This window comes from Bombus huntii, chromosome 10 (assembly GCF_024542735.1).
Source record: "Bombus huntii isolate Logan2020A chromosome 10, iyBomHunt1.1, whole genome shotgun sequence".
In the NCBI taxonomy this organism is placed as follows: domain Eukaryota; kingdom Metazoa; phylum Arthropoda; class Insecta; order Hymenoptera; family Apidae; genus Bombus; species Bombus huntii.
This window is the reverse complement of record NC_066247.1, coordinates 12,571,931-12,582,285: the sequence shown is the minus strand read 5'-3', so window position 1 is coordinate 12,582,285 and position 10,355 is coordinate 12,571,931. Positions and strand designations below refer to the sequence as shown.

The following is a 10,355-nucleotide window of genomic DNA, read 5'->3' as shown; positions in this document are numbered from 1 at the left end:
TACAAGAGGCTCGACAAGAGTCTCGAGTATCCCCGATCAAACGTCAGAACTAATTTCTCTCGACGGATTAGCCGTCTGCCGTTTCCCGAAAGCCAGCAGATTTTCCGCTGCTCGAGCATCTCCGGAACGGCTTCCACACGCACCAACGAACCGCGCGTATAACTTGAAAAATTTGACCCATGCACGCTGCTCGCAAAGAGGAGGGTGTGCCTTTCATTTCGTGAACGCTCACCCTTCGTTCGAATGAGCGGAGAGAAGAGATGAAAATTTTCGTAGCTGTACGAATTTCATCTTCGTTGAATACTCTATTATAGGGTGTAAATTAGATGTGACGCGAGAGGGGCGGAGTTTCTTCGATCTCTCAGTTTCTTCAATAAGAGCTGATTAGTCGACGTTCGGAACATCGAAGTTACATGCAAGTTAACGAAGTTAAATAAATTCTCTCGTATACACACGCTCGTCACAGTATTCGTACGCTTGTAGACGCCTTTTACGAATATATCGCGTGCGTTGTACGAAACATTTCGAGATTTCATCGTCCTTGCGAGACTCGACTATCGCGATTACGTTAATCAACAAGTTTGAAACCAATCTGAAAGTACGTGTTTAAAAAAATTTCTCGAAAAAGTATTCGAGCACTTAGTTACCTGGATTACGATTTAACGATATATCGTTCTATCGTATGGATAGCGATACGGATACGAAAGTTCAGTGGCACCAGAAATGTCGACTCGTTAAAACTCATTCGAAACGTTTATCATGCCTAATTCGTCCACCAGACTCGTAATCCCTCAACAGGTGATCCAAGAATCGCTTGCTCCTTAATACATAATCAAACCGTGTCACCCTTCGTTCGAACGATCAATCCACAGCCGCGTTTCGGAGAATCAACAGCATTCTCTTAATCAATTCATACTCTCTAGAAGACTACCCCTTGCATAGCGTGGTATTCGGTCGATCATCAATCACTTTTCCTTCGAACATCCGTCCCCAAATTGAAACGGTAGGGCGTAGGCGGAAAAAAAAGAGACTGCCTTCGAGCTGCGTCGGCCAAACAATTTGCACGGGGTGTCGGTAATGATTTCGAACGTTATCTACCCCAGGGCGAAATTTGTCCTGGTTGCTCGCCATTCGTCATCCACTGCACGGCTTCTTTTATCGCGGTGCAAAACGCGGAGAATCGCGAGCGAGCAACTGCGAGCCGGAAGTCGAGGATTCCGGACTCTCGAGACGCCCTTTTTGCTGCGCGCTGACACGCTGAAAATTGATGATCGGCCGCGAGTCCCGCGGCTATTTTCGCTCTCACTTCGAAGGGTTCCAGCGGACGCGGCCACGATTTCTTATTTAGGGAGCTTTTCAAGCTCGTGTCATTTTTCACGCATGCCTCGTTTCACGATATACGCGTCTGACGTCCAAAGTCACACGGACGTTCTTTCTTCTTCGAATGGCGCAACGTTTCATAATATTTTTATATAGAATGCTTCAAGAAGTTGGGGTTAAGCTTTAAGGGTGCGCAATAATCGTCAAGTTTTTGCAGCCGGCGTATTTTTCTGCTGACACTGCCAGCTAGTCGAAACAATAAATATTTAACGTCGCCATAGTGGCACCATTCGACTTTCAAGTATCTTGCCGCTTTATCGTTACAGCATTCGTGTACGTATAGAGTTATTCCACTGAGTTTTACTTTTAACATTGTTTAAATAACGATTCTACGAAGAAATGTGGCAAAGTGCTTTCTGCTCTTTCCACGAGTGTACAGAGTATGCCGCTGAAGTTTAATTCCAACTTTTCATAACACCCTGTATAGAAAAAGGTGAGCAGAAGTCGAAGGTAACGGAAACGATTTCGAAGGTGGAGAGAGCCCGAGTTTCTTAGGGGATCCGATGAACTTTTGACTCGGAAAAATTGATAATCCTGTCGGTTCCACGACGCTCCGATCGTTCGTCATTCTTATCCGAGGCTCGCTGTACATCGAGATAAACGATCCACATACTGAAAACGATTTGATATCCATCTCCGCTGAAGTTTACGTTCTTCGGTAACCTCCCTCGTTTCCGAGAAATTTCAATTTGTTAGATTATTTTCAATACGAGAAGCTCTCGAACGTACGGTCCATTTTCATTTCTCAGAATACGTGTGATTCGAATCCCAAATTTAAACGTATCTTGTATTATTCGTAAAGATGCTTTTATTGCATTTTCCGATCCAAGACAGTTAGGACGGAGCCAGGAAAACTGGTTTCGATCAGAAGGCCATTCGGCGACTCTCTTCTGGAAATCCAAGCGTCGCGGGAACGCTTTTCGTAAATCTAATAGCGCAATTCCGAAAACGAGGCAGACCGTGAGATCGAATTGGCTGGTAGCCAGAGACGACGCAGAGCATAGGCTCCGTTAAAATCTCTCATCCTCCGTACTCGCGCAAGAATTTCCTTACATCGAAGCGAATGGCAACGCCCTCGTTGCCATTTATAATTCAAAGTATCGTCGTTTGCGGGCCGAGAAACGGCCAGTGTCGCGGCCTTCCGGCCGATGTGCCGCTAATTTCCAGCGAAAACGCGAGCTGGCAATTTATTATTTTAATCATGCGCGCGAGTCTGACACCATCGCGCCGGAAATTGCACGGAATGCACGTTCGAAGGCGCGCCGGAACGTTTCCGCGGGGGACGTTTAATTAAAGTTTGTATTAATCGATGCTGTGGCTACGGGGTTCTAACTAAACGGGGGCGCTGTCTAAACCAGATTCCAAGCTTTAAGAAGTTCTCAACTATCCCTGATCGAAAGCCAAAATACAAAAGTGTTGCGACGCTTGTCGTACAAAACTTTTGTGTTCATATCGCTTTTACTATATTCTATATAAAACATTTTGAAATTTCATTAGAACTATAATAATACGCGACTGTACTACGATCAGAATGGAATTATATTGTAGTTTCGTGTAACATAATTGCACAAACATAATTGTTTGAAATAAAATTATAGATTTCGTATAATTGCCTAGCAATAGCAAAGGTATGGTTACTTTAGTTTCTTTTATCGTTTTGTTACGTTGTTCTACGACCTTGATGTTACTTTCGGTTAATATCGAGCGATATTTAAACCAAACAAATTAACCAGGCAAATTAAACGAAACTTGAGAACAAGTTCTTCAAGTAGGAAAGAATCGCTCGTAAGTAACTAAACCATGATTAAATACAGTGTCTGCGTGTTCCAAGGTAGCCACGGAATCATGTTTCCAAGATTTACGTTGATATCGCGTCGTATAATTCCGGGACCGGGTTCCGAACGTTCGTGTCGGACCCGGACGTTTTATGAGTTTAATTTGGAACACCACGCGGGACAACGGCGTTTCGGTTTCCACGGAAATTCAGCAGGAAATTTAGGACTGGGCCATCGAGAGGCCAAGAACTCGCCGCGACGACTCGAATTTGGCAACAGCTGCGGTTCCCTCGGAAAACATTCGCATCGCACCGTTACCTTCCTCCTGTTAAATCTACTCGGTGTATCGTAATTAAACAGGTTATCGTTAGCCTTGCACATCGTCGTGACGTTGTTCGAAGAAAGCTCTCGCATTACCATTACGACTTCATTACCAAGTATACGAATATTATGACAAGTACAATAGTGTGCGAATACATTTTCTAGCCACTATGCATGTGTACGTGTTACAGAGACGAACCACTCTACATAAGCGACAATGATCTTGCCCATACGCTTTTTCGTTTAACGTACGAATCCTAACGAGCTTCTTGGTATAACAAGAACATGCTGGTATCGCTAGTGTGTTAAAAAGCGGGAGCCACAAAAATTCCCACTTGTGTAGAATCACTCAGATACAGATACAAAGACAAAAATATAAAGATTCTTATATATTTATTATATTAAATATTATATAGAGTCGTTTGTTATCAGCTTCGTTTTGTAAAGAATAAAGAGACTCTCCTGTTAGTAAAAGTATATCGATGCATGGAGTTTAGAGAAAGAGAAAGAATGACGCGCGAAATATTCGAAACTGAACGATGTCTGATCAAGCGCGTCCCATTCTACTGCGGCACCGGAGGGCGACCGCTGTCACGTCCAGTTAATATTTCGATTTCCGCGGCGATCGTTAATTCTGCTCGCGTACGCCACGGCCAGACTGCCCGCGGCTTTCTTCCGTGGAATAATTTTTCTACCCCTGATGGAGTTAATGTTTCGTCCGGCCGCTTCGAGCGATCTCCAGAGACCATCGTGCTTTCCCCAAATCGACGATTCGGCGAGCAAGATTAACAGGAAAGAAAAACAACGGATTCTCGTTCGAACTATCTATCAAGAATCCACGAAACGTTAGAGAAAAACATTTCCAAGTAATTCCACTCCCTTAAGAGCCTCTCGAATAAAACCGAAGAGATTATTACAATAAGAATCTCGTCAATTTGATATAATAAAATCTATACTTTTCTCGACTGTATCTGTCGCATCGTTTCGTTATCGTTTACATCAGTTTTGATAATAATATTACTATCGTATTTATCGTTATTCGGTATCATGCACGCTACAAACAAATTTATAACGTAGCTGATGGTACGTTAAAGTGGAAAAACTGACAAAGATCGTCGTCTAATATTCTTGTGTCTTTCTCCGGTGATATTGGAACGCGAACGCGGACGAGTAAGAGTTGGGAAAAATATCTTTCTGTCCATTTTCCTCCGAGTCGTTGGAGTTCACGACGACGTCGACAACGATTACGACGAGAAAAGAATACAAAAGCGAAGAGCTCCTGGCGAGCGAGTTCTACCGGTCGCTAATTTCCGGCGGCTCTGTCCGGCCACGAAAAAGATCATTAAAGTTCGCGTTACCATCCAGTTGCCGCGTGCTCGCCGTGAAAGCGGCCGAATAAGAATAGAAACCGTGGGCTGGGGAGATAAAAGACGAAAGCTGGTGAGACGTTTCAGCCGCGAGGCGGAACTTAATCCCCGGGGCCGGAGAAATTTCTTCGCTGTCGGAAAGCGCCCCGACTGCCAACCAACCAGCCAGCCAGCCACTTTCCCTGCAAATGCCCTTGGCGAGCGTCTGGGAAATTCTCCAAGTTAAGCTGCATCAAGCTCTCCATTTTCGCCTACTCCAGGCCCTCTCAACAGGTTACCTGAGTTTCCACTGCGAAACTGCATCCCTTGGCCCTCGCCCTTTTTCTTCGTCCCTTCTCATCGTTCTACCTTTTAAAAGAACGAGCCAGTGTTCCTCGGAACAAGGGGGATCCAGCATAGACGAACCTCCCTTCTTTCTCTTCGCGTATCTTCTAAAACCCGACTACGTCAAGAGTCGTCGTCATAACGTCAGCCCATCTCCGGCTATATAACGAACCTAACCCCAACCTAACCCCTACCTATGCACAACCTAAATATCCCTCTTGGATTTCTATTCTAAGCAGTATTCCAGCTGCAGGAAAAATGGTCAGGATGCTTGCCGGGAAGTGATACGATAAGAGGAGGCTCTTTTTTAGCGCTACGTTGCTTTAATCCTGAATCTTATCGCTTTAGCGAATCCTAAGAAGCGCAAATACGTGCACAAGTCTCGAAACTTTTGCCTTTTAGTTACAAACCGCTGTACTTTTTGTAATCGTAAATTCTGGTAGGTTTTACGCTAAAGGGTGGGAAGTAAGAAGGGTTGGATGCTCGCGCAGAAAGACTTTTTTCAGAACGAACTTGGCGTTTTGTGGCTTACTCGGAAGCTTTCTCGAGGAAAAAAAAATGAAACGATAATTGGAGCGGGACGGCTTTGTTTTAGCCCCTGTCGGCATTAAGGGGTCAGAGTTAGCCCTCGGCAGAGTCCTCTGTGCATTACGATGCCCTTTCTCAGCCTTTTTCAGTCTCTTTCGAGCAAAAACGCCAAATTAAACGTATCTTGTTCTACGCACCGGCAACGAATTTTTACCAAACATCCTGCAAAATACGCAAATTACATTTAAGTTTATATCCGGATATTCCATTCGTTGACTTTATTTCGTAATCTTTTCTTTTTCTCTGAGACAGTTAAGCTTCGTTTAGATTAGTCAGATTACCTGACTCGGAGCAATTTGTACTGAAACTTCGTTCTTTCACATTTCTACGCCTATTATACGTATTGTACGAGTATTAGAATGTCGCTTGGCCTGTAAATAAGTTTCGGCGTGTACCAAAATCGGCACACGTTGCAGACACCGTAGCGAACAAGGACGAACCTATCTTCTTCTCGATCTCGTTCTCTTCCGTTTCCTCCTCCTCCTGCGACGGTGTGCGAGAAGGTAAAATCGTTTGAAGCAGCTTCTCGAATTCCTCGAGCTTGTCACCGTCCGCATTCTGCCGATTCGGCAGCGTGACGATCGTTTCCTCGCGCGCCGTCGAATTCTCCAAACCGCGGACGCTCTCCGCGCTACCCTCCGAATCCAACATCCTCCCCGGGTCGCTGGGACGGTTGATGGAAGTCTCAGGACGCGGCAGACCCCTGGAAAACATCCACCGGTACAATGCGACACGCACCAACTACTCCGAAAGAGAATCGAGAGGAGAGAAGCTTCTCTTGCGGATACTTTTCTCTTTTAGGGTGCAGGGATCGATGAGAGGGTATATGGAATATTCCGCCACTGTGATTCGTCGTTCTAGAACGTCTTTCGTGAAGATTCCGGTAATAATGTTTCACGGAGTTTGTTAAGAGAAATGGAAAGACATCTTCTTATATGTCAAGGTATAGAATGACTCGGCTTGTTTCTGTATACAGCGACTCGCGGACGTATCCGAACGCCCTTCAAAAGAAAATAACTTTTTTTAAAATTGGACCAAACGACTTAAGTTTGTCTGACTAGATGACACGTACAAAAATTTACCGGAATCGCGAAGGAGAAAGGAATTTTTTATACCAACCACGCCCATTCTGCCGTCTAAATTCGCAAAATCTATCAGTAGTAAGACAAACGACGCGGATTATAGTAATTCCGTCCCCGACTATGTTACCGCGAAACCATCTAATCATCCGTAGACCGTGTTCTCGTAAAAGCGTATCAACTACCTCGTGCCCTACGTCGCTTGGCGTAATAATTTTCAGCTCGTTTTCCAAGACACCGCGTTCTCAGGGAACGAACTGTAGAGAAACAGAGGAGGAAAAAGTTGGTCGACAAAGCCGTCACGTCTTGGATGTTAGCGCGGCAGCCACGGAAAATTGAGCCATCCGCATTCATATCCGCGTGGGTTTACGAGCGCGCCGGTGTTCGCGTTCCGCCTTCAATATTCGAATATTATTCGAGGCTTGTATGCAGCCGAATCGTTCGTTCCCCGTTCTTTTTCCTCTCGGCCTTTTCTAATACCCGCAGCCGTCGCAGGAGAACGGAACCTTCGATCTGCTGACGTCGAATCTCTCTCTCTCTCTCTCTCTCTCTCTCTCTTTCGTTTTCGCTTTCTTCGCTTTTCTTCGACCCCCGCGAGCTTCCCTCTCGTGTCTGCGGCCCCTTCGACTCGAGAAACACTTTGCCTACGACGTCCTCTTATCGCGTGTCACGACGACTTCTCGTCATGCGAGAACGTTCGAGAAACAAGCCGAGGCACATCGACGGGATCGAAGATCCCTGCCTGATGGAAGTTTGCAGTTCGCTTGAGTTTAAGGCAAGAAACAGAGGGAGACACGCGTGGGAGGATCGAAAAGCGAAAGTTCGCGTAGCTAGGTACTTTCTTCCGTGTTACCGTGTATTTCTTTCGGAGCAACAATTTATCTTTTTACGGAGACTGCCTTAACTCGGCGCCTTATCACTCTTTCGCAAAGCTTCGGCTATTTACTATCATCGCACCATGTCGGAGAAACATCGAAACACACTGCATAATTTCTATATCTGATACCGATGAACAATTTGTTTTTACGTAGCTCTGTTTTCTGATAGAGAAATTGCGGCATATTTGGAATATCGGTTTGTTTAAATTGCTCGAAGTGTGCATATGAAACTTCAAACCTGTTTTCCAAATGCGATTCTTTTATCAGTTTACTCGCGAGAACATCGCGATTTCGAAAAATCAAACAAGTACGAAATCTTCGTAAGAATGGAGTCTTCAAAAATTCTGGTATCCCTCTGCCCTTAGAATTAATTATTGTGGTTTTCAGCCGCCAATCGACGAACCATCGAGAATACGTACGTCGTCTTGATAAACAATCCCTAGCAACCAGGTGTTGCCTCGCGATGGCATAAACATTTTCCAACCCTTGTCCGCGAGGGTCTCGTCCATCGAGAAAGAAAAATAAGAATCGCTGTACTCGTATCGAGCTCTGGGTAATAAATACAAACTGGAAGCGGAAAACGGCCGATCTTGTGCCACTTTATCCCTCGTTCCAGTGTCTGACTGTCGTTTCTCCCCGTGTTGTTTACGTTCCATAAACCACGAGGAAGCTCGTTCGTCGAATTCACGAGAAGACTGCTCGTTCAATTTTTACCCGAGTTTTTCCAACTTTGGTCGTTTCGTAAAAACTCACCCCCGGTATGTTGCTGTGTTTTTCTGTTTGCGGATAGTAGCTGCGCTGGACACCTGCTCCGCGAAACACTGACAAAACAGCGAATGTCCCTCGTGGCGCCACTTGCCAACCCCTTTTCCAAACAGAAGGTAAAAAATGTTACGCGGTACTACGCCAACGTTTGCGCCCCGATGAAATTAGCTACGATTATCTTGAAATACGAATCTCCATAATATCGTAGGCTTTTTTATTACGTTACGAAACAGTTTCGATTGTTTCAAACTAAAAGCCACTGTGATTCAGCCGATAATGGGAGCACGAAATTTAACGAAGTACGTAACGTAATAATTATATTTTTATTAATTTTTACAATGATTGATTTAAATAATAATAGGTTAATTATTCGGATTAAAATTATGGATAATAAAAGCGATACATAAAATCGAGTGTAGAGCCACTTAGAAACCGACTTAAAGCTAAAATTATAATTTAGAAACGATATAAGAGCGACGTGGAAACTACAAACGAGATAAGAACTTCGATTTCGTACAACAATCATCGAGAACAACGAATTTACACTTTTTAAGAGCTGAAATCGATATCACAACCGTTTCCAACCGTCGGTTATCATAATTTACAAATAGATTAAACGAAGAGTAGTACGTTTCACAAATTCACGCAGCATTTTCGATGAAAAGCATATAAAACCGTATCCTTCGGCGAGGAGGAAAAGAGTACAGTGGCGAGTCGATAAAATGCCGCCTAATTAAAATCTGTCTAATGGAATCTCAGGGATTTCCACGAGGTCGTAGTATATATACGTCGTAAAGTTTCGCCAGTCGAGCCCCATGCATAATTCATAGCCATCGCGAGGATGCTGTTCGCTTTCCGTCGAGTTTTTCGCCATGGTTTCCGCGCGACATGCTCGAGATAACGCGGACGTCTCTCTTCCTGTCATCTTCCATTCTTTCTCCGTTCCCTTTCCGCGAAGAGTTTCCGTAGAGGGGTGTCTTGGTGGAACGATTCCCGTCGTCACGCTGCGTAATTTCTCGGTGGAATCGCATTACGAGGGCTGGTTTCTGATACAGAGACAATAATTCAGCCGCAGCCGTGAGCCAGCAACGAGGGAACGCTAATTCTCAGTTGGTGTTCCATGCACGGGGCAATAGATCGCACAGATTAAAGGATTAAAGTGATGTTACGTGCGTGGTGCCACTCGGTATTTATCTTTTGTTTATCTTCAACGCGTCGGGATTAATCGAGTATGGTTTTACCGATTGCCAGAGAACAAAGATTTGCTTTAAATTAATTCCGAGTTTGGTCGAACGGTTGTTTGAACCTTCGATATTCCCTAAACCATCGAGGACGACCATGCGGTGAAATAATTGATAAAGTAGAACAGTTTCAAGACTGCGGTGTAAGGATGCAGAATTCTACCGAAGCTGAATTAACCGAACGCGTATCGCAAATGCTGCTTTTGTGCAAAATAACTCGTCTTTTTAGCCGAGAATTTTCACCAAGTATTTCTCTGTGTCTTTGATGAAAATCGCTGGCCTCCTCGTTATCGTCGCCGTCGTTAGATTCGCTAAAGACGGCAGCAGCAAGGTTCTCGCAGCTCTTATCGTCATTCTGCCTCGATCATCCACTTCTAATCATCTTTTACTTGTTCTTGTCTCAAACGTTTCGGCTGTCTGTCCATCGTTACGTATATCGTGTTATGCTGATACGTCGTTAAACGCGTGACGATATCTGATACGTTCGCTGTGGCGAAAATTTGCAGAAACAACCGTGTACATGGTCCTTTATCGCATACTGATGCGGCTGATACATAAGAAACGCGAGTGTCCGAGATACCGAGGAGGTCGTCGAGGGTTCAAATGAGTTAACTCTGTCATGCTACGCCTTTACCGT

The 10,355-nt window shown here is 44.6% G+C and overlaps 1 long non-coding RNA gene across 1 annotated transcript in view; it reads left to right on the top strand.

The window, feature by feature from the left end:
• The window catches only part of LOC126870302 (uncharacterized), a 122,530-nt gene that overhangs the window by 105,887 nt on the left and 6,288 nt on the right, over window positions 1-10,355 (top strand). The window lies entirely within an intron of this gene.